At 41.1% G+C, this 23,612-nt stretch overlaps 1 protein-coding gene across 2 annotated transcripts in view; it reads left to right on the top strand.

The window, feature by feature from the left end:
- The window catches only part of ppp2r3a (protein phosphatase 2, regulatory subunit B'', alpha), a 292,006-nt gene that overhangs the window by 76,901 nt on the left and 191,493 nt on the right, over positions 1-23,612 (top strand). For both annotated transcript variants that reach the window (XM_067995503.1, XM_067995504.1), the window contains one exon: positions 4,836-4,893. The gene's annotated coding sequence lies outside the window, so the exon portion shown is untranslated. The remainder of the gene's footprint in view (positions 1-4,835; positions 4,894-23,612) is intronic.

Here is a 23,612-nt window from a genome sequence, read left to right as displayed (position 1 = left end):
GGATGATCTGAATCCTAACTCCATTTATCCGCCTTGGCTCCATATCCCTTAATACCCTTGGCTTGCAAAAATCTATTGGTCTCAGATTTAAAATTATTAATTGAGCTAGCTGCTTTTTGCGGGAGAGAGTTCCACATTTCTACAACCCTTTGCGTGAAGAAGTGTTTCCTACCTTCTCTCCTGAATGTCCTGGCTCTGATTTTAAGGTTATGCCTCCTTGTCCTAGACTCCTCCACCAGCGGGAAAAGTTCCTCTCTATCCACCCTATCAATTCCTTTCAAAATCTTGAAAACCTCAATCAAATTACTCCTAACCTTCTATATTCCAGGGAATAGAAACCTAGTTTATGTAATCTCTCTCCATAATTTAACCCTTGGAGCCCTGGTAATATTCCGGTGAATCTGCGCTGCACTCCTTCCAAGGCCCAGAACTGTACCCAATACTCCAGATGTGGTCTCACCAGGGCTTTGTATAACTGTAGTAAAACTTCCTCCCCTTTATATTCTAGTCCTCTAGATATAAAAGCCAATATTCCCATAGCCTTTTTGATTATTTTTTGTACCTGACCACTACATTTTAGTGATCTGTGTACATGGACCCCTAAATCTCTTTAGACCTCCACTGTTTCTAATTTTTCATGATTTAAAAAATACTCAGATCTTTCCTTTTTTGGTCCAAAATGGATTACCTCACACTTACCTGCGTTGAAATCCATCTGCCAGTTTTGCCCACTCACTTAATCTATCAATGTCTCTTTGTAATTTTATGCTCCCGTCTACACTACTTACTATGCCACTGATCTTTGTATCATCTGCAAACTTGGATATATGGTTCTCTATTTTGTTATCTAAGTTATTAATAAATATAGTGAATAGTTGAGGCCCCAGCCAAGGTCCTTGTGGGACACCACTGGTCACTTCCTTCCAATTCGAGTACATACCTATTATCCCTATTCTCTGTCTTCTACTACCTAACCAATCTCCAAACCAAGTCAATAATTTCAATTCAATGAGCTTTAATCTTAGCTAACAGTTTCTTATGTGGAACCTTATCAAATGCCTTCTGGAAGTCCATATAAATTACATCCATAGTCATTCCCCTATCTACTACTTTAGTTACTTACTCAAAAAATTCAATTAGGTTCATTAGACATGACCTACCCTTTACAAATCCATGATTATCTTTGTCAGTTGTGAAAGACTCATGGATAGGACATTCCTTTAAAGTGAGACATCACACTCGGGGAACTAATAATTACCATCTCCCCTCCCTCACCCTTGAATATTGCCAAGATTTTTAAAAATCAGGTTGTCTTTCAAACAATATAAATACTTAACACAGCAACTCTGATTCTTCATAGCTAGAGGCAAACATGTTCTTCTTGTGTATTTGTTACTGAAAGATGCCTTTGTCTGTGATTACTATCAATTATATTATTTTGCTAAAATTCTGACTTTACTGCATTATTCACAAGATAGCTGCCTAAGGTTATTGAAGAGAAGAACAAGTTGATGTCATTGAGAGTGCACTTTACCCTCAGACCTGAATATATGGGACAAAGTACTACATCACATCTCATTAAAAAAAAATTAGGATTTTTTTATCTGCTGTCATAGAAAAAATGTTTTGTATGCAGGTTATATTTTTTCGATTTGATACAAGGTATGACTTCCTCTTCCAAAGTACTGGTGTTCTCCAAGGATTTAAAGCAGCAAGATCTGTGGGCATCAGTATGGTTACCATAAGTGTTACTCACAGTTGCTATACCAATTTTTATAGTTATAAGAATTGGCCTGTGGAACTTTTGGAATCTTCATAAATAATTACTCTTGAAAGTTGAAGAGCTAAAATATTACGATCAGGTTCCATGTGGATGATTGTATTGACATCCTGGCTTTGACTGAAACTTGGTTCAACTTCCCCTTACCAAGCCTCACTGTCAGGCTAAACTTTTCACCATCCGCCCCACCCAAACCACCATAGTGGCATCAAGACCCTTATCACCAAGTCACACTTCGTCTTTCCCTTTTACTCTTATGGCGCCTTCTCCTCCTTTGAGCACTTCATCCTGTTCCATCCATCTCGTCTCTCCTTTAAAATCCTTGTTGTCGACATGCCCCCCCAAGCCTCAACCCGAGATACTCCCCTTCTTTCCTCAATCATCCTCTGCACTGAGCAACTCCTCATTCTTGATGATTTCAATCTCCTTCTCAACTCCCCTTTTCTACTCTCTGCTCTGAATTCACCACACTCCTGACCTCAACTTAGCCTATTTCTCCACATAAGCACTCCTACCCATTTTCATGGCCATCCCCTCCTGTGATGTCTCTTCTTCTGTGGATTCGATCACTGACAAAGTTGCCTCCGACCACTTCCCTGTATCCCTCACCAACCACATCCACCTGCTCCCTTCTAACCCCATCGCGCTGGAAAAACTCTCCCCAGGTCACTTATAGCTGCACTTTCAAATTCCCAACTGTGTAGCCTATGGCCCTCTATTTTCCATGATACCTCTGCAGCTGTTGCTTTGCTCCATTGCTCACTCACTTGCACCTTTGATGCCCTCGTCCCCAGAAAATCCTTCACTGTCTTCCATTATTCCCCCTTATTCCCCATCATGCAGCAAATATCTTTACTCCACCAAGTTAAAGGGGTGCAAATGTAAGCACATCTGGCACACAAGTGGCTTAACAATTAGTCGCCAGATCTGCCTGGACCACATCAAGCCTTGGCTCTCCTTTGCCAAAACCACCCACTGGTCTAGGATCATCATGTAATGGAAAGTTAATCCCTGGCTTCATTTCTCCACTACCAACTACCTTCCTCAAGCTCATCTCCCCTGCGCCTTCCACTCTCACCTCAAACAACTGTGAGCAGCAAAATGGAGACCATCTGTTTATCTGCTTCTGGTGGTTCTCCCCCTACCCCTTTCCCACTAAGCTAAACCTTCCCCTAGCCCCTCCACCCTAGCCCTGAATCCCTGTCTATCTCTAGTTAGTCCCATCTCCCCTCATGCCACTTCCCATTCCCACCAAACGGGTCAACTAACTTCCCTCCCTATGCTAGTTGACATTGTAAACAGTTCTATCTCCTCAGGAACTGGCCCCTTTTTTAAAACACAGTCATCGCCCCCTCCTCGAAAAAAAACACTCTTGACTTTTTTCCTCTTGCAAACTATTGCCTTATTTCCAACCTACCTTTCCTCTCCAAAGCCCTGAAAATGTTGTTGCCTCCCAGCTCCATTCCCATCTCTCCCCCAACTCCCTGTTTTAAAGATGCTGCATAAATGCAAATTACAGTTGTTCAGCTATCCAGTTTGTATGTCATGGGCTTGTGAGGAACAAACCTCATTGAATAATCAGTAAGGATGAGCTTGTGGATAAGTTTGTACTTCTAGCTCAAATACGCTTGCATAGAATGTAATATTCGAGCCTACTGAATCCATGCCTATAGGTTGCGCATTAGGACCGCTGATAAGGAAAGCAAATATTTCTGACCAGCATGGACTTGGATACATACTCAGTATGGAAGTCAGTATGGCAGTAACTCTTACCCATGCCCCTTTTACAACAGTAGAAGAATGCATTTACAAAACCTGTAGTTTTGTACAGTTTATTATTGTACAAATACTGTACGTTATATTGGCTTCTACCACCAACCATCAATGGCTGCCCTTGATCATAACTGGGGATAAACTTCATCCGATCCTCAATGTTACATTCTTGAACCCAGCTTCCGCTATCATTAAAATATGTACCGCTGGAATTTATTCCACTTTCTGCACATTGATCGTTTACTGACAACTGAGTCATATCAACAGACACCTGATATTGAATCACATGACTGGTTTTCCTCAACAGTTTTCTCCCTTCCCTTCCTCTCCTTTTCTGACTCCTTGCTGGGGTTCAGTTTCCCAGGTGCCAGTCTACGTACAACACCTTGCCCAAGCGCCCAGTGTTTATGTGTGAACCTTGACGGTGAGTTTTGGTCGGCTCTTTGACCATCAGGAGCATCACAGCTGAGCCTGATTCTGTCCTCACCTGATAGTCATACATGCAACCCTTCCAGCAGGATTCACCAGACAGCAACCTGGAGCAGAATTTCTCCAACCCAGGGGTCCGGATGCCAATTTTGGGACCCATACCATTCTCCTGGCTGAAATCAGCTAATTCTGCACAGACTTGGGACCTTTCTGGTCAATGGATAAACTTACTGAGTCATTAGAAGAACTGAATAACATTACTCTGAAGGCAATAATATGGATTTTTTTTTAATTGCAGAATTCTGGCAACGTAGCCAGAATATATTGTGTATTAGCTACACAAAAAAGGTATTTTAACAAAGCAGACATAGTGAAAGAATAGTGTACTTTTAAAATATATGAAATTTAATCTTTGTATTTATTCACACGGCACTGTAGCTTTAGGACAGATAGCAAAGGGATCAAACTGTCATCATTAGCCCATGTTAAATCAAGGAACTTATTTCCTTCTATGGGCAAATTTAGGTCACCTGCCACATTGTATTTCTACAGCACATCAGAGTAACTTGCCTGTGACACTTTGCTTCCTACAGTGATGTAGGCTTTCATTTCATATACTTTCATTTCAATAGGCCAATGTATAACAAAACCGTAGCTTTAATTTGTAATGGGCACTGAAGCAACAGGCTATGGCACATCCATGGCAGTGATACGAAAGCAATGTGCTTCCCCTTTAAGGGGCTTGTCAGCGGTCCATGAAGTATATGCTGATATTTTTTCTTTGGTTACATACAGCTAAAGCTAACATCTCGAACATCTCTGACATCTGTATTGTCTTGTGTTTTGCCTTCAGAACAATCAGCGCGAGTCAAGACTGAAATAGACCTGAATAAAATGCCATTTTGTTTAAGGTATGACATTGATTGTTCAATTTATCTTCAATTAACAAACAAATGCTGTGATTTTAATGTTAATGCAAAGTGTGTTTCTGTTTAGCTGGTCCCCTTGCTTGTTTTGCCTTGCTGTCTTGAAAACAAATTCTATCAGGTTTAAATGAGATTATTCGTATCATCTTTTTAGAGAGGTAAAGATTGTGGAATAGGTAAATCTGGAAAATTATTTTGATTTAAATTGTGCGAGTAGGACAAGAGGACACAGGTTCAAACAAGTAAAAGGCAAATTTAGAACTGATGTCTGGAAGTTGTTCTTCACACAAAGAGTGATTAATACTTGGAATGGAAGTCTGAGTAGAGCAGTGGAGGTGAAAACCCTGGGATTATTTAAGCAGCATTGGGGAGGAGGGGCTATGGGTCTTTCTGGATGAATGAGCTAAGGGGCCTCCCTCGACCAAATTAATCTTGTGATCTTGAAGATTATTTAGTCAAACTTTGATTAAACTGGATTCCCTTAACCAGAAACTGATTATAGCTTGAAATGAATGTGGGACTTACTGGTGTACTATCTATTTATTTCAATGAGAGTGACAGCTTAAACCTGATGCTAGAGTTATATGAACAGCTGTAATATTTTGTTAAAGACTGAAGTAATTAAAACTTCTAATAATTAAACTTTTCATTTTTTTTCCTTCAAGTTTTATTTTATTTTATCCACCTGATTAGATTGCCCATCTTGACACCACGGAGACAGCAGGAGCGTGCACTGTTTCCAGGTCTTTTCCATTTCTAATGGTATTTAATTATTAGAGCAAGGAAGTTATGCCAAACGTTTATAAATCACTGGTTAAGCCTCAGCTGGAATATTGTGCTCAATTCTGGGCATCACAACTTAGGAAAGACGTCAAGGCCTTAGAGAGGGTGCATAGGCGATTTACCAGAATGACACCGGGGATGAGGCAATTCAGTAATGTGAGATTAGAGAAACTGGGATTGGTCTCATTAGAGCAGAGAAGGTTAAGGGGAGATTTAATAGAGGTGTTCAAAATTATGAGGGGTTTTGATAGAATAAATATGGGGAAATTGTTTCCACTGGCAGGTGGGTCAGTAACCAGAGGACACAGATTTAAGGTAATTGACAAAAGAAACAGAGAGGAGATGAGGAGAAATTATTTTACACAGTGAGTTGTTATGTTCTGGAATGCACTGTCTGAAAGGGTGGTGGAAGCAGATTCAATAGTAACTTTCAAAAGGGAATTGGATATATACTTGAAGGGGAAAAATTTGCAAGGCTATGGCGAAAGAGCAGGGGAATGGGACAAATTGGATAGTTTCAAAGAGCCAGCACGGGCACAATGGGCCGAATGGCCTCCTTCTGTGCTGTAAGATTCTATGATAATCTCAAATTATGCTCGGTTTATCCTCCCTCTCGGCTTTTCCCTCTCTTCTTCAGGACGAGTGCTTGGCCCCCACTCCACACCTCCTCGAGACATCATGGCTAAGACTGGTAACTCACTGTGAGGATGTACTCACATCATACTGCTCTGCGGTACAGTAGCTTTGCTGCACCAGGAAATCCTTAAATATGAAAAATTTAAGTAAAGTAGTCAGATTTCTAATTTCTGTTACTCTAAAGAGAATCTAAAATTGAGTAGAAAATAGATATTAAAGAACAGACTCTAAGCTACTGCTTATAGCAAAGTAGATTGTGAAAGAATATAGTTTAAAATCAATTGATAAAAATGATCATTTAGGAGAAGAAGACATCAGTATGGTAGTTCATTTACAATGGCAAAAGGAGACCAGATGGATCCTGGAAACCACCCTCCCTTTGCCACTATATAATGCCTCTAATGTGACTTTGAACTCAGCTCTAATGTAAACCAGACAACTATAGCTCATTATTGCCAATCCCAATACAAGAAGACACCTACCAGTATAAATTGGCAGTGGACTCCTCCTCAATATCAGCTATTGTATTCTTCATCTTCTTCCTCCTCCAGGTTGCTACACCCCCAATTACTCGTCCCCTTCCGCAAAACCCAATCACTATCAGTCCCTCCACATGTGAGGGTAAGACTGCTCCCAATAGAGGCTTTCAGCAGCAAAATCAATGTATGCTACTCAATCCCCACAGGCAGATTTAATTCCCAAACCCAGATTACTGCACCTGATCGCAGCATAAATAAACTGGGAGATTTGGAATAAAAGATTCACAAGGATTTTTTGATAGCTATTTTCCAATCAAGGTTGTTAGAAAACTGGAATAAGCAGTCGTCAACTGCAGTAATGATCGGCTCATTTAAAATAAACAAAAGGACAAGTGTTTATTAGAGAGGGACAGGAGGAGTAGAAAATTCAGAGCTTTGAATCAAGTAAAATAACTGTAGGATATGAGGGTTAGGACTGAAGGGGGAAAAAGCAGGACTAAACACCGACAAGGGCTGTTGGGCCAAATGGCCTGTTTCCATGTTGTAACTTCTATGTAGTTTTATTGGGAATGAAAGATCTGATAGTGTATTTGGAATGTTTCAGTGGTGTGGATCCTATGATACTGTGTTATGTTCAGAGTTGTATTTGCAATGCAGTTCAAACTTTATTAGTGGTAAAAACCATCATGTCCCTGTTGCAGGATTGTTCTTCCAGCAGGATAGCTGTGTTGAAGAGAGCCATTTCTTGTTGCTAGTTTGTTCATCTTGTGATATGAGAGCATAAACACCAATTTCAAGGTTGATTAGGCTTGTATCCTTAGTGGGTTAAAGGTCAACATCAATAGTTGTTATCCAGCCACAGAATTGATAGCTCTGAGATTTTAAACAGGAGTTTTGAAGTACCTGGAATTATATTTTACCAGACACCTCGAACAGGCAACAAATTTCTATCTGGAATTTATTTTCAGTCCTGAAAAGTCATGTATAATTTTGCAAATTGCACATCAACGTTTCTTTCAAAGTTCTACGTGTGTGTTCATGTCTGTGAAGTCCAACTCCACCTCATGTTATTTTGAAACATTTTCTCACAAAATTTGACAAAATAGTCATGAGTTTTCAAATATCCTGAAGTTGTGAAAAAATTCTAACATAAGGCCCACCCCTTAACGAAAACAGCTCTCACCGTGTTGTAATATATTTTTAGTCATTACTCTTTTGAGCAAATCCGCAGATTTCCACACTCTCTCCTACAATTGTCAAGCACTGATATGGGAAGGCAGTGAGACTGACGACAACCATGTTTATGTTTTTGGACTTAGATTATTTTTTTTTTCTCCTATTCTTAGTCTCCACCAGCCTTGCATTAACCTCAGCCAAGAGGGAGGACAGCTGTTCCTTGGCCTCCCGGCCTATGCCCCTCACAGCAGCACAGGATCACTCTGCCTATTCGCAGTATCTCCCCGCAACTGAGATCAGGAATTCAGCACGTGCAAATCGCAGGCAGCAGCCCCAAAATCACTACTCTGTAGTGCAGTGTATTGGCAGTTCATCACTGCTATAGTCATGTTTTACAATGACCTGCTTTAGTCAAGGACTTCTATTCTTAGAGATTGTGCACACTATGTCATGTGGCAATGTGTAGTGTTTCACCTCTTCTCCCTACCGATAACAAGATTGGAACTCTTTTTTATGGGAGGAAGGGATTGTGCCCCAGTTAAAAATTTATTATAGGTTTCAAACATAAAGTTTTGTATCTAACGCACATCCATTCTACTCCATAGGGACGATTTTAACATGGGATGGGAGTCGTGCGGCTGGGCGGGGAAAAATCCAGCCCTCCGCAATGTGAGGTCCAGGACATTTTAACCCCTGGGCCTCATCTGCATAGGCCCCGTCATTATCCCGCCCGAACCAGACCGGAAGTGGAAACTGACCAATGGGCGGGAGCGGGATGTTGGGTGGCAGAAGGCTGCCGCCGGTGACCCCAAGGAACGGTTCCCGGCACTTGGGTTTAGAGGGGGTTCGGAAAGGCCACGCATTTGGGGGAGGGGGATGGATGCCTGGGGCAGTGGAAGCTAAGGTTTCCCCATAGGGCCCGGAGTAACACTCCTGGCCCAGAAGGAAGCAAAAAATGAATAAAAGCCACTTTACATTCTGGGCCTCTTGCCATCAGGTAGGCCTGGTGGGGAAACCACAACAGCTTTGATTAGTGCAGTGGGATCTTTTATGTCCACCTAAGGGAGCAGACGGGGCCTCGGTTTAATGTTTCATCCAAAAGAAGGAAACTCCAACAATGTAGCACTCCCTCAGTACTGCACTGAAGTCTAGATTATGCACTCAAGTCTCTGGAGTGGGGCTTGAACCCACGACCATCTGACTCAGGCAAAGGTGCTACCACTGAGCCACGGCTGACAAAAAAAGAGAAATGCTGGGTTCTCAGACCTGGAGCCAGAAAATTACAGGCAGCTATCATTGCCTTCTAATTGACCTCACAATTTACAAGCAGCTACAATTACCAGATTTTCTTATTTATAACCCTTCCCCACAGTGAGTATTTGAGCAGACCAAGTTTAAACGCAACTCCTTTTTAGCAAGTAAACATCACAATTATTGCTCCAGACTATCTATCAGCAATGCCATGTGAAATCCATGTGTTATTTCAATATTTCTCTCATTCCTGACTTTCCCGGTACCATACACCATGGCCATGCCATGTAAGTGGGCAGCTGTGCCATTTCCAAGCCTATCCCATCACCACCGGATGTGCAGCAGCAGCCTGTGTAGCTTCCTCCTTTTGATTTTCCGTCCATCTCCCTTACAAGTGTCCTGCCCATGCTCAGTGCATCACAGCAACTCAAAGCATTGAGTGTTTAACATTCGATCTTAAACTGATCTCTGTTACTGTTACAGTTTGCATTACCTTGACAATTCATATGCTGTTTGCACTCTAACTATAATCAGTTGATCTTCAGCACCACAAGATCGAATTTCTGTAGAGCATGCTTTCAGCCTCAAGGTAAGAAAGCTGAAAACAGGTATAATGACAAGGCATGTATTCAACGAAATTCCAAGTGCAAGGTTAACAAATTACCAGTGCGCAATCTAACAATAGACGTCCTTCACTAAAAGCAGGTCATCGTAAAGCACGGCCTATAGCAGTGTTCAGTGGATAGTTGATATTACAATCAGACGCTGCAAATATAATTCCAAGCCACAAGGTTGTCAAGTTTTAGAAATGAACCCCAGCGAATAATGGACAGTGAGCAAACCAATCCCTGATTCTAGCTCTCTCCACACCCACTACCTCTGCAAAAGTATTCTGCTCTTGGATATAGATTGGAGATGTATCTATTGAATATTATTCAAAGTATTTACTTCAGAAAATACAGTGGCCTGCACTTTCTAACACAAGGAAACCACTTAATTTACAGGTTTAGAACAAATAAAGTGGAATATTTTTGGGGAGATTGTGAAAACAACCCAAAAACTGAGACCTGCTGAACATCAGCAATACTCAGTGTATCTGAAACCTTTGAATCTGTTCACTGCTATTTTTTTAAGAAAGATTCCTGCCACCAGATATTGCAAGTGGTACACAATATAGTGTTCACAGAGAATGTGGGAGATATGAAACAGTAAGTATTTGCACTCCTTAGATATATTGAGCTGGTTGGTTTGAATAAATAAATGTTCATATCAGATTTCAAGTAGTTGTCTGCAAATAAATTTACAACACCAAGTTATAGTCCAGCAATTTTATTTTAAATTCACAAGCTTTCGGAGGCTTCCTCCTTCGTCAGGTGAACGATGTGAAACCTGACGAAGGAGGAAGCCTCCGAAAGCTTGTGAATTTAAAATAAAATTGCTGGACTATAACTTGGTGTTGTAAAATTGTTTACAATTGTCAACCCCAGTCCATCACCGGCATCTGCAAATAAAAACAGAGCTGCAGCTTCCAACACAACTCAGCTTATTTTTTTTCCCAAAAATATACTTTATTCACAATACAGTTGTCATATCACATTTCAAATGTACACGATACAGATTATACAAATTGCAGGTTACATCAAATACAGTTCAAATACGATTCCAACAATACAGTTACGCATTGTATATAATTACAACTCATGACACTCCAGGGTGCCTCATTGCATCACAATCAATACAGATGATTGATTACAGGTACATTACAGGTACATTACATTTCATTACATCAGTTTGAATTTTACATTCTGCCCGAGGGTGTTTTTCCCTGATTGCAGCCCCTCAGTATACAATGGTGGGTAGGCTTATTGCCATAGTGACATAAAGCAACAAAGAGACCTCATTGTGATTTAGATTGGGAGTCAACTTGAATGACCAAGACGCATTTGTACTATTTTGGTATAAACTACATATAACACTAAAATAATTAGTGACCAATCAGCACTTAAACTGTACCTAATTAGTAATTAATTAGTAAGTGAATAGCAGATTAGTGACTAATGTTTAATTAGTTGCCTAATTAGTGACTAATTAGCAATTAGGATAAGATTAGCACATAAATCAGCATATTAATTAGCAGATTAGCAGATAAACGCCTGACAGACCTCTGGTTTGTCCATAGTCTCTTCAGGGCAAATATTAAAATCTGACCTGGAGAAAGTTTGAAAGCTCCAAATGGCCTGAATTCACAGTGATTCCAATTTCTGATTCTGTTCAGAGTTTAACCTTGCTTAATATTTATATTGGCGTTATGTAATTAAGCAAACCCCACTGAAATGAGTGCTCTCTCGTAAGCACCACTGACCCTCCCTCGGCTTGTTATCATGGCGTGGAAACCATGCAATTTGCACGTTACTCTGGGGGCTGGGAGGGTGGGGGTCACGATTTGGGGCAGAATCCAGATAAGTTGTGTTTCTGTCCCTCTTACAATGACTCACACATTGCCCTCCAATTCATCTTCAATTTGAGGGCATTCAGGGAATTCTGCCTGAAGTCCTCTTGCTAGGCCCAGCAGGACCTATATGTTCTGAGAGCAGGTGTAGGTACGATTCTGGGCCTACCGAAGGCCCCAACAATGTACAAAACGATGGTAATTCAATCCAGAGTGGCCCCACTATTCCCTAGAGGGGAAAGTTTTTTGAGAAAATTGTGGTAACTTTATTTTCAGCCTGATCGAGACCTCGTATGCCCTTCTTGGAGCGGAAAAGTGCCGTTCTGAGTTTCTCCGCCCCCTTGGAGTGGATGCTCTGCCCCCATTATTTAATCACCTCTCGTTCCCAGAATTTGCAACCGGGTCAGTATGAGGTGAAAGCGGTAGGCAAAAGCTGAACCTCCAAATACTAGCCTGCTGAGCAAGTAGAATAGGGCCCCCTAGGTGCTTCTCAAGCTCTGATCATATGCTGATCTCATCCTAAATGTCAGTCAATGCACTTTTACAAAACTACAAGATAAATTATCAACAAGAACAATGTGAGCACTTTATGAATACTTTATGAATTTCGAACATTTGAATCTGATTTCATTGATTTTAGTTTCAATTCCTGAGTGTTCTGGCTGTCATCAGCCTTGCCAGCCAACTCCTGCACGCTAGCACATCAAAGTCCAGGCCCATTTCTACGCCACTGTCAGCATGAGGGAAAGAAATGAGCTTTTCATGTCTGTGCCAAGGCTGCAAGAAGTCTGTTTTACAAGCTGTATCTTGTTTTGTTAATAAAGTGTAACCTTACCACAAGCTTTCACATTTGCCAAAAATTGTGAGGTTTGCGTCAGTGCTTAAAATTGCTTGCAAATGTCCAATCAAGGTAATCTAGCAAGTCCTTCTACATTCGTCATGTTTATAGTAGATAGTGCAGCTGCACAAAAATAATTCTAACTTGAATATAAACTCTTACTTTTTCATCATTTATATAAAGCACCCCACATATAATTATTTCCTATCAAATCAAAACCATCAGCCATGATTACACACAGTCCCTACCCTTTTAGTCAGGCACAGACTCACTTATAAGAAGTCATCCACTTAACGCTTATAAAGGATTTAATACATACTTACCTCATGCACGCACTTGAAAACACTTGTACACATACAGATGCAAAGGAAAGCACATATCCATGAACATCCAGAAATATGAGCACAATATGATAATTACTGAAGAAGGGATTAAATGCACAGTTGTTGTGGAACATGAAGTTTACATACCCCTGTTGAGTAGTCAGTTTAACAGTGATTGGTATATAGGCAAGGGCATTACAAGAGGTATGATAAAACTAGTGTGAGTAAAACACAGTTGGAAAAAGCCATATACCTTTTCAGACATGTATACAGTGCTCATCTACTCCTCAAATATGAAGAGCACAATTTTCTCATCCACGGTAGATTGGTTCAGCAAATCAGAATTAGTATCGAAGCAGCACGTATTGTTCCCTTATATGTAGAAACGACTAGGAAATGCTTGAGGCCAAGTGAGGCTGAGTCTCCCTCTGATTTTCTTGATTCCCTCTGGGAAGGTACCTACCTTTCACTTGCCACAACCGAGATTGGAAACGTTCCATATGGAGAAGTGCTGATATAAACCCACTCTATCACTCTGTAGCCCACTGCATTAAAGCTCATGCCCAATCTACTACTGCAGCACTCATTGGAATTGCTAGAGAAAACAAGACAAAGGTCAACCTGGTTCACCTTCAAACCTCGTGGTAGTTGCATGATACAATGATAATGGAGCTGTTGACTAATCATAGCAATCAATCTCTTATCAATTAGTCTACAACAGACCCAGACATGACGCAAGGAAGACTCCAGTGATGGCGAGCATTGGGAACCATTGGTCTGCAGTGTACATTATTCATCTCCAGGAGCTTTAATGGATTCCATTTTAAATAAAGCACAGGAAGAGCCCCAAAATCATCCCCCCAAATATAATACCAGCCCCATTGGTTAAGTGAACTGTCTGGATCTTATAAGCCTTTTAGGAAACAAGACCTTTGATACGGTTTCAAAAAAGTATTTATGGTGAATTTTGCTTTGTAAAAATTTCCATAGAGAAACTCATTTGTCCATGCTATGTAACTTGAATCCACTTTTGATTGCTTGAAATGGCAAGGAGTTGAGCCTTCAGGTGAAGAGAAAGAACTGAGGAAACCAACATAGTCTGGTTTGTCCAATGTGAATTAGGTCTCCTTAAGTCAGGTCATAGAGCTGCACAGCAGTGGCCATAAAGAGCTTTGTGCCCAGACAATCCCACCCTCTTGTACGAGGAGACTTGGGGAAGCAAGTGCCATTGTCAACAAAAAAGAACAATGGGAAGAGAATTTATAAAGATGAAGTAAAAATACAAAAGATTTGATTTTTCACAAGACGCTGTGCAGAATATGCAGCTTCAAACATATGCTTGTGTCACATTCACTCCAGTTTTTGCTTAGTCACTAATAAATTAGAAAGTGTTCACAGATCTGTGTGTTTGTATGTGCTTTAGCAAAACCAGGTACTGAAACATCTACAGATGCATTTAATCCAAGTGTCGTTGGGGTCTTCAGATTTAATATTGTCCTTATGCTGTTGCTCTTCACATCTTTTTAAAATTATGTTTCAGTCTAATTCCTGTATTCTGAATCAATTATACTTATCGCAATCTTTGCGCCGACCAACGATGTGGAATTAGGTGTAGCTCCACTGCAATCCCTGTTGCTTCCGGCAACCAGAGGACTGCAATATTGGCTTCTTGTCAAGAAATATCTTAGTTGGTCAGCAGGACTGTCCATAGAGTCAATCTCCTCTTCAGTTTGCAGTTGACCGCTATGTGAGGCTCCTGATGATGTTCTCCCTTTTGAACAAGTTAAACAAGCAGTGATAGGGATATTAGAATCAGCACCAGAAATAATCTAGCCCTTGCAGAGGTAAGACGTCTATCATATTCTTAGCTTCAATCATTTCAAAGAAAAGACTGATAGATAGAGCCAATTCTACCATGCAGGTCTGGTTCTAAACAACCTGTTTTACTGAATCTATTGCATATAATAGGATTCTACTGAACTTAACAACCAAATTCTATATTCCATTTGCTGCTTATTTATCCCTAGAGTAAAAATGGATGCCTGCTTGGCACCAGACATTGTTTCTTTTGCCCACCACAGATATTCCTTTATGGCAACCCATAATCCTGTAATAGCACTATCCTACACTCAATAAAGTGCATGTTTCACTGATTAGATGTCTGAGAGTTAAATGTAGCACAAAGGCCATATTGAATTCTGCTTGGACTGCAGGCTATAGAATTTGGGACATCACATTACAAATAGAGTTCTGGGTAGGCCAAATAGAATGCTGCCATTGAATATGTCCTAAATAAAACTGAATTGCTAGGTGGGTTTTTAGTCAAACTCAATGTTCTGATTTCTCTTTTCAGAACCCTTCCCCCACTGCATTCTGCCTTAAGTTGTCAAATTTCAGCATCAACATCTCCAAAAAATCCATACCTGTGTAAAGGCAACAACAGCACAATTGATACCGTCAATTTCTACCTGGAATGTATTATTATTCATTACGTTACTATCAGGCTTCCCTAGTGTGTCGACTATAAAAAGAAAAGAGGACAGGGCTTACAAAAATACAGAGTTACACAGTCAGTTCTAGTTATATTGCTCTTAAAAATGCTAATTTTGTCATTGGAGATCTGTTTCAGAAATGTTTATGTAAGCCTTATAAGGTTAACTCCAGAAAACTTTGGGAAGTGTTAGACGAGATGAGAAATGAGTCACAATTTGCCAAGCATTTTTCCATATTAGTCCCTGAGCTTGTAGGTTCATTTAATCTGCTCTACTGTGTCTGAGCCCATTTTCAGTATAGTGATAGTATAACACTCTGCTTGGTCTCATTGCTTTTGTGTATCACTTCAGTGGCTGTCGCCGTTCTGTTAAAAGCAGTTCTAACCTCATTATACGACGCTTATTTTTTCAAAACTGAGATAGATAGATTTTTGTTAGGTATGGATAATAAGGGCTATGGAATCAAGGCGGATAAATGGAGTTAAGATACAGATCAGCCATGATCTAATTGAATGGTGGAACAGGCTCGAGGGGCTGAATGGTCTACCCCTGTTCCTATGTTTCCCCCAGCCAGATACACTGTTCTGCTCGATTTCACTGGTACATTGAAACCTCCATTCTCACCTCTTGTAACAATAAATCTTTACACTTGAATGATCTCACAGAATAAAGAGATTGCACAATAAGAGATTAACCCTTACATTTTGGATCATTGTTCACAGAATCACTATGTAAAAGCCTAAAACATGTGAACGAATGTTTATTGGCCACCAACAGTGCAAAATGTTTCAGCTTCCTATAAAAAGCAATGAATGCATTTACATCACAGCATGATGTCAATAACAGGCCTGACCATGACTGTATTCTCAGCAAATTCATTTCCATTGCTGTAATGTTCAAACTTTCTAACAACATTAGGGAAGGTCTGTGGACAGAAAATTGAAGTCATTTAAACAACTGCATGGCAGTTCTCCAGTATAAACTGTCCGTAAGTGTTTCCCAGAAGCTGCACTACCATGGAGAATTGTCATTGTTATCTTCCCCAGGATGGTGGATTCCAGATGCTGTTTTGCTCATGCGAAAGGCCATGATAATCACACATGCTTGTGAGCTGTGGGTAGTGAAAAAATCTGCTGGAACTTATCAATGCCGGCCAGACATCTGTGCTGAATGGTCTGAAACCACTGCTTTAAGAAAGATTGTAATATGGGGCATGATTTTGACCCCGAGCCAGGAAAGAGGCGGGGGTGGGGGGGTTCAAATTGTGGACAGGAAACCCAGAAGTATGGGTTTCCCGGACGTCCTTATGATTTTGACATAAGGATGTCTTTTATTTATTTTGTCGGTTTGCCGTCGGACTGGCCAGGCTGATTGACATGCTAGTCTCAGTCAGACGGAAGAGCAGCCAGGGAGAGGACGTGTTCAGGTAAGTCTTTGTTTGTATGGATAGGGGTGGGCACAGGGGCACCGGTGGGCATGGGGGTCACCGGGGGGGGGGCGGGGGGAGTCAGTCATGGGGGGAGGGATCAGTGGTCAGTCATGAGGGGGGGTGTCAGGATCGGGGGTAATCGCGAGGGTAGGGGGTCAGGGGTCATCGCGGGCGGCCTTGATCATTGGGGGGGTCGGGGGTCATCACGGGGTCTGTGATCATTGGGGGGATCGGGAGTCATCGCGGGGGTCCGTGATCATTGTGGGGGGGTTCTGTGATCGTTGCGGGGGGGGGGTCTGTGATTGTTGGGGGGTCATTGCAGGTAAACTTGTTGGGCCTGGGGGAAGCACTCCTACTCCTCCGGGCCAACAAGCTGTGCCAGAAAGGCACTTACCTGCAGTTTTAGGCCTTCTCCTCCCACATCCACACAGTCACTTCCGCTGTGTCCCAAGTTCCATCCTTGGCCTCCTCCTATTCGTCATCTATATATTCCCCCTCAGTGACATTATCTGTAAGAATAGGGTCATCTTCAAATGTATGCCAACTATACCCATCTTTACTTCTCCAGCACCACCCTTAACTCCAAGACTATAGCCATGCTGTCAGACTACTTGTCCAACATCAATTTATGAATGGAACAGAATTTCTTGCAGCTCAACATTGGCAGAACAAAAGCATCCTGTTCATTCCCCTGCCAGCAATTCCACCCTGTAGCCCCTGATCCCATACCTCTTTCTGGATGCCCACTCAAGATCCACCTGATGGTACATAACTTCAGTGTTCTGATCAGTCTTCAGCTGAGCTTCAAACCCCACATCCAGTCCAGCACCAAGGTTGCCAACTTTCTCCTGAAAAATGTTGTTTGTCTCTGGCCTGCCACATTGACGCTGAAACTCTCATCCACACCTTTGCCACTTCCAGATTCAATTTTTCCAATGCCCACATCACTGTATTCCCAAGCTCCATCTTTCATAAACTCCAACTCATCTAGATCTCCCTGGCCCACATCCTATCCCTCAGAAAATCCTGCTCACCTATTACCTTGCCGGGCTCTGTTGCCCCCTCAGCACATTGATTTCAAAAATCCTCATCCTTGTCTGCAAATCCCTCCACAGCCTTGCTCCTAAAAAAGCCTCCTCCAGCCGTTGGCTCTTGCTCACATCTTCTGCTCTTCCAGCATTGGTCTACTCCACTACACCCCACCCACCTCCCCCACTTCGTTCCCCCCCCCCACCCCCATTATTGATCAGGTGTGACCCAAGCTGCGAAGTGGCTTGAGATGCTTTGTTACATTAAAGGGGCTATATAAAATGAGTTGTTGATCATAAAAATCGCAGAATCCCATATGATAAAAATGGAATTTGGCCCATTCAGTCACATAAACCAAAGGCGCTGATAATTGTCTATGATTGAACTGCCAGAACTAGTGAGACAACCCCCATTTTAAGTACCTCAAATATTGCAGAGAATACACAATGAAGGTCAGTAGTGTATAGAAAATAAACCACTGAATGGCACTGGCTGCATAACACAGTTACATCAGGCAGGACGCACGTGACTGACTTACAGCCTGTGAATGTATTCCAGTGATACAATATTTAAACACTATTTTAAGCGTTTTAGAAGCATTTCCATGTCTATTAGTTTATCTCAAGTATACCGTTTATTTACACATGCTGTGACATTTATGCTATCACAAACATCATTATCAGTATCTAATGTGTTTGGGGCTTGTTTGTGTCATTCCTTATTTTATCCAACTTGTGTTGCCCGGGAATCTTCTCCGGAAGGTACTCAGTTATGCTGGAGTGTGGTTTCGCAGATAACTGGTAACACATCCAAGTGACCATTCTTCATGAGGGAGCCTGGACAGACTGTGCCCACAGGCTATTCAATCAATGAGCCCAATTCTTCATCATCCAACATTCACTTTCCAGCAGAGGTGACTGCATGGGATTTTCCTCTTGCTACCCCAGGGATAGTGGTGCCCATTGTCAACTATTCTGACCACCACAGCTGAAATCAACTAACGTAGCACAGACCGGAGATCAAAACTGAGACCACCCTGGTCTGTATGGCGCAGTATCATACCACAACATGCCGTTACCCACCCAGCCATCAAGGATGCTTACTGAGAATACTCTTTGTAGCAGATAATAATTGACCAAGATACCTTAATTACATAACCATTGATTTATATCATGCATAATCCTGCTCATGGGGAGCTGTAGATGCAATGGTGATTTGTCTGAGATTTATTGCATAGGTGCAGAGTAAGGATGAATGTTCAATGAACAAATTATTATAAGCCTCAATTTTAAAAAAACTGGTAGAGTTCCCATAGAATTAGGGATCCTGAATTTACCTTGGCATACAACTGTGCATCATAACACCCACTGGAATGATACTCAATAAAATGATAATGTTGAAATAAATGGAAACAATGATTAATAAAAAAAGAAAAGCTTTTTGTGACCACTGTAATTGTATGCATTGTGAAAACTTAATCCCGATGCCTTTTGAACTGAGCAAAAAATAAAACTGTAGTATTGAATGGAGGATAATGGATACTTGTAAGTGAGTTACAAGACAATAATCCAATCAAAAAGTGATCTTGTAAAACATGAGAGCGAAGCTTCTGCAAGTTATGTTCAAGCCCCAAATGCTGAGATCTGATTACTGCCTTAAATTCACTTCAAACTATCTATTATCTTTTATACTGTGCACCAGACAGTCTCCTTATTTAAAAATAGATTCTCTTACTATTACAGCAGCCCATTTCTATAATGTGAACATTTTCTGATATATTTGAATGTCAAAGAAATGCCACATCTTGCAGGCCGAAGCTTATTACCAATTTGCCAAACTTAAACTCAAAGTGCATTGGGTCATGTTACAGAACCTGCAGCATTGCCATGTTCTCATAATAGATTACAGGATATACAATGGGAAGATGTGTGATGTATAGCTAACAAGCAAGTGAGGGAGACTGAGTTATTAGTGTAAGATGAAAATCTTTCTTACATGGCCAATAAAATGTTTCTCACTGTGCATTCCATTTAGGCAATGTTTGTGGACTCTACAATGATGTTTTAGACTTGATGGTCTCCTGTGAGTGACTAGTGGAACCATAGCATTAGTCTTGCTGGAAAATGAATGTTGGGGGTCAGGAAGGATTGGGCTCATTGGTTGAATAGCCTGTGGGTACAATCTGTCCAGGCTCTCTCATGAATTATAGTCACTTAGATGTGATACCAGTTATCTGTGAAACCACACACCAACGTTCAGGAGAATTCCAGAGCAACACAAGTTGGACAAAATAAAATGACACAAACAAGCCCCAAACACATTAGATACTCTGACAATGATGTTTGTGTCAGCATAAATGTCACAGCATCTGTAAATAATAAGCATACTTGAGATAAACTAATAGACATGGAAATGCTTCAGAAATGCTTAAAATAGTGTTTAATTATTGTATCACTAGAATACACTCACAGGCTGTAAGTCAATCACTTGCATCATGCTTGATGTAACTGTGTTATGCAGCCAGTGCCATTCAGTGGTTTATTTTCTCTACACTACCGACCTTCATTGTGTATTCTCTGCAATATTTGAGGTACATAAAATGGGATTTACCAGTTATCTGTGAAACCACAGTCCAACATAGCTGAGTACCTTCAGGAGAAGATTCCCGGGCAACACAAGCTGGACAAAATATGTGAACAGGCAGAACAACGGCGGACAAGTGTGAAATGCTACACATTGGAAGGAAAAATAGACAACACGCATGCTTCATGAATGGTGTTGATATAGCTCAGAATTAAGCTGAAAGAGATCTAGGATTCTTAGTAGACTTGCCACTAAACATGTCCAATCAATGAAGCCAATCGGATGTTGAACTACATAGCCAAAACAGTAGAATATAAGTCAGAGAAGGTTAAAATCAAACTTTATAGTACTCTGGTCAGAATGCATGTTGAAAACTGCATCCTGTTCTGGTTGCTAAGAAATAAGAGAGGTATTCAAGTGCTGGAGGCAGTGCAGAGAAGAACCACAAGTCTGATTGATCCCTTGCATCAAAAGTCTGAGTTGTGAAGAAAGACTGGAGGAACTTAGGTGTGTCAGCCTTGGCTCTGAGTCACGAGGTTATGAGTTCAAGCCCACTGTGGAGACTTGAGCACATAATCTAGGCTGACAATTCAGTACTGAGGGAGTGCTGCATTGTCAGTGGTGCCTTCTTTCGGATGAGATGTTAAACTGAGGCTCTGTCGGCCCTCTCAGGTGGACATAAAAGATCCCATGACACTATTCGAAAAAGAGTTCTCCCAATGTCCTGGCCTACATTTATCCCTCAACCAATATCATTAAGGCAGATCATCTACAAATTGGCTGCCACGTTTCCCTACATTACAATATTGACTACAATTAAAAGGTACTTAATTGGCTGTGATGTGCTTTGGGATGTTTTGAGGTTGAGAAAGACACAATATAAATGCAAATTATTTCTTTCTTTAGAAAAGGAGGAAACAGAGTTGATTTCATAGAGGTACTTAAGATTGTTAAGCATACAGAAAAAGTTAACCCAGAATATTGCTTTAAATTAAACCGGAGTAGAACTGGAAGACGTGCATTGAAAGTATTAAAAGATCACTTTAGGACTGATACCAGGAATCTCCTCTTCACGCAAAAATTAATCAATACATATCCAGATAGAATAGTGGAGGCAAAATTCCTAGAATCAAATATTTAAGAAACTATTAGATGCTACAGTGTGGTGCGGGGTGTTAGGATTTCTCTGGATGGTTGAATTAAGATGGCCTTTGAAGGGAGAAGAAAAGAAAAAAGGAAAAAAAAAATTTCAAAGTGCCAGATAATGTCAGAACACGTTGCACAATGAAAATTGTTGTCAACTGTTTATTCACATCTGTGAACAGCTGTTCTGGTTGATTTTGTATTCTGAAGTGAAACCAACACCATTTTTAAACAGATATGTATTTTCTTAAACATTCTGAAAGGAGATGAGAATGAATCTGTCAGCCTCTCCTCAGTTCCTTGCAATAGTACATCACAGTTTAAATAGGGAGTCTCAATATCATTGCTGTTTTGAAACCAAGTCAAGGTTACAATTAGCTTTAACATTCTTTTGGTTTATTTCTGTTTATTTTGTTTCGAAATTGTTCAAACAGCAAGTGCCGCCGACATAATTGCAGAATTAGGAGTTACTGACCCCAACTGTGTGGGAAATCTCGCTGAACAAGCACAGTTGAAGCTCCAGTAAGACTCCCCAACCCCACTCCTCACCCAGTAATGACTGATCTCTACTGATGTTGATTCAGTCCACACTCCCACAAATAGCTGAGTTCAGAAACTTTCCACAGGCACAGTGGGGTTATCAACACACACACCAAAACAAAAATATTTTTTAAAAAAACCCCAACAAAAACATACATTAAAATGAATGATATTTCTTTGCAAAGGGTTGAATTTCAATGGGAGTACTAATGGTGGGCCTGCCTCGTTGAAGGAGTACTTTCTTCATGAAAAAGTGTTTGGAAAATCTGTCTTGTTGGCATGGAGAGGGAGAAGAGTCAAAAGAGAAGTATTACTTTTGCCACATGTGACGTGATGATGTGTTGCAATATGATTTGTGTCATCATGCGGTGTGCCTGTAACTGAAAAAAAGATTAGCTGAGAGCCTTTTGATATAATTGGTGCTTCTCTAATTAATAACACAGGGGCAAGATTTCTTCGATGTGGTGTGTATGATAAAATTGTAAAGCAATATTAGAAAGAATCTGCTTATTACATTTGGTGTAACAGACGATACCCCCTCCCGACAATATCTTTATTCAAGATAGCAGATTGCAGTAATAGTCATATTATTTAAATATTATATTACTATGTCTCCAGAACCTAATGGGTGCACTTCACTCAGAAATAACTGAGCTTTCCGATACTTGGGGATTTGTTTTCCCTAAATTCAATTCAAAAATCAAGTGAAATCCATTGCGAGCAAATTAAGTGCTTTTTCAAGTCAAACATAAAACAAGAGGCTGCATATAGTAAATAGTCTCTGTTTGCGGTAGTTCATGAGTAAATTAAAATCACAAGTCCCACCCCACCTTCATTGGCTGACACAGCAATGTCACTTGCACTCTAGCGTTTTTAAACATGTGCTTACAACGGGTGTGAATTGGATGGAGCAGCACCCAAAGCCAGTGTCGGGAAGCCTGAACTATTGTCAGCTGGCAAGCTGCAGGCACCAAACAGGCTACTCTGCTGCAGCTTACTGGTCATGGGACGGCAGGAAAATGGCCGGCTGCTATACTGAGCAGTTCGGGGTTAGGGAGGCAATCCAGGAATGGAGGCAAACACGGGCTGCAGTATTTTTTGTGGAGCCAGGAGGAGCATTTTAAGGACAGCTGGTTAGGGCGTTCGCCATCTGGTACAAATGGACGGAGTATGTGCAGCGCACGCTCCACCCATTTGTACTTCAAAACTGCAGTTGGGGTCCTACAATGGGGTAGGTCTCCAATTCACACATTTAAACTGCCTCCTGCCCAAAACAGGCGAGTGCTGTGCGCCCATTTACATCAGGCGGGCCTTGGACATCCAAGGGACAGTCGAGGACCCCCTCTTCCTCCCCCCCCCGACCCCCTGCCGATTTTCCCCTGCTGCCCGCCCATTTTTCAGGGGAGAAACAGGCGGCCGGCATTCGAAAACCGCACCCACTCCCCAGAACGTTTATGATCAGGAAACCTGGAGCCTAATCAGCAAAATGATTTGGGATGGAATAAATAAAATACTTTCAAGAAACAATACATATAATCTGTCTTGACAAAGTA

Source organism: Heptranchias perlo, chromosome 13 (assembly GCF_035084215.1).
Source record: "Heptranchias perlo isolate sHepPer1 chromosome 13, sHepPer1.hap1, whole genome shotgun sequence".
NCBI classification, from domain to species: domain Eukaryota; kingdom Metazoa; phylum Chordata; class Chondrichthyes; order Hexanchiformes; family Hexanchidae; genus Heptranchias; species Heptranchias perlo.
The sequence above is the reverse complement of the archived record's forward strand: the minus strand, read 5'-3'. Positions and strand labels throughout refer to the sequence as shown.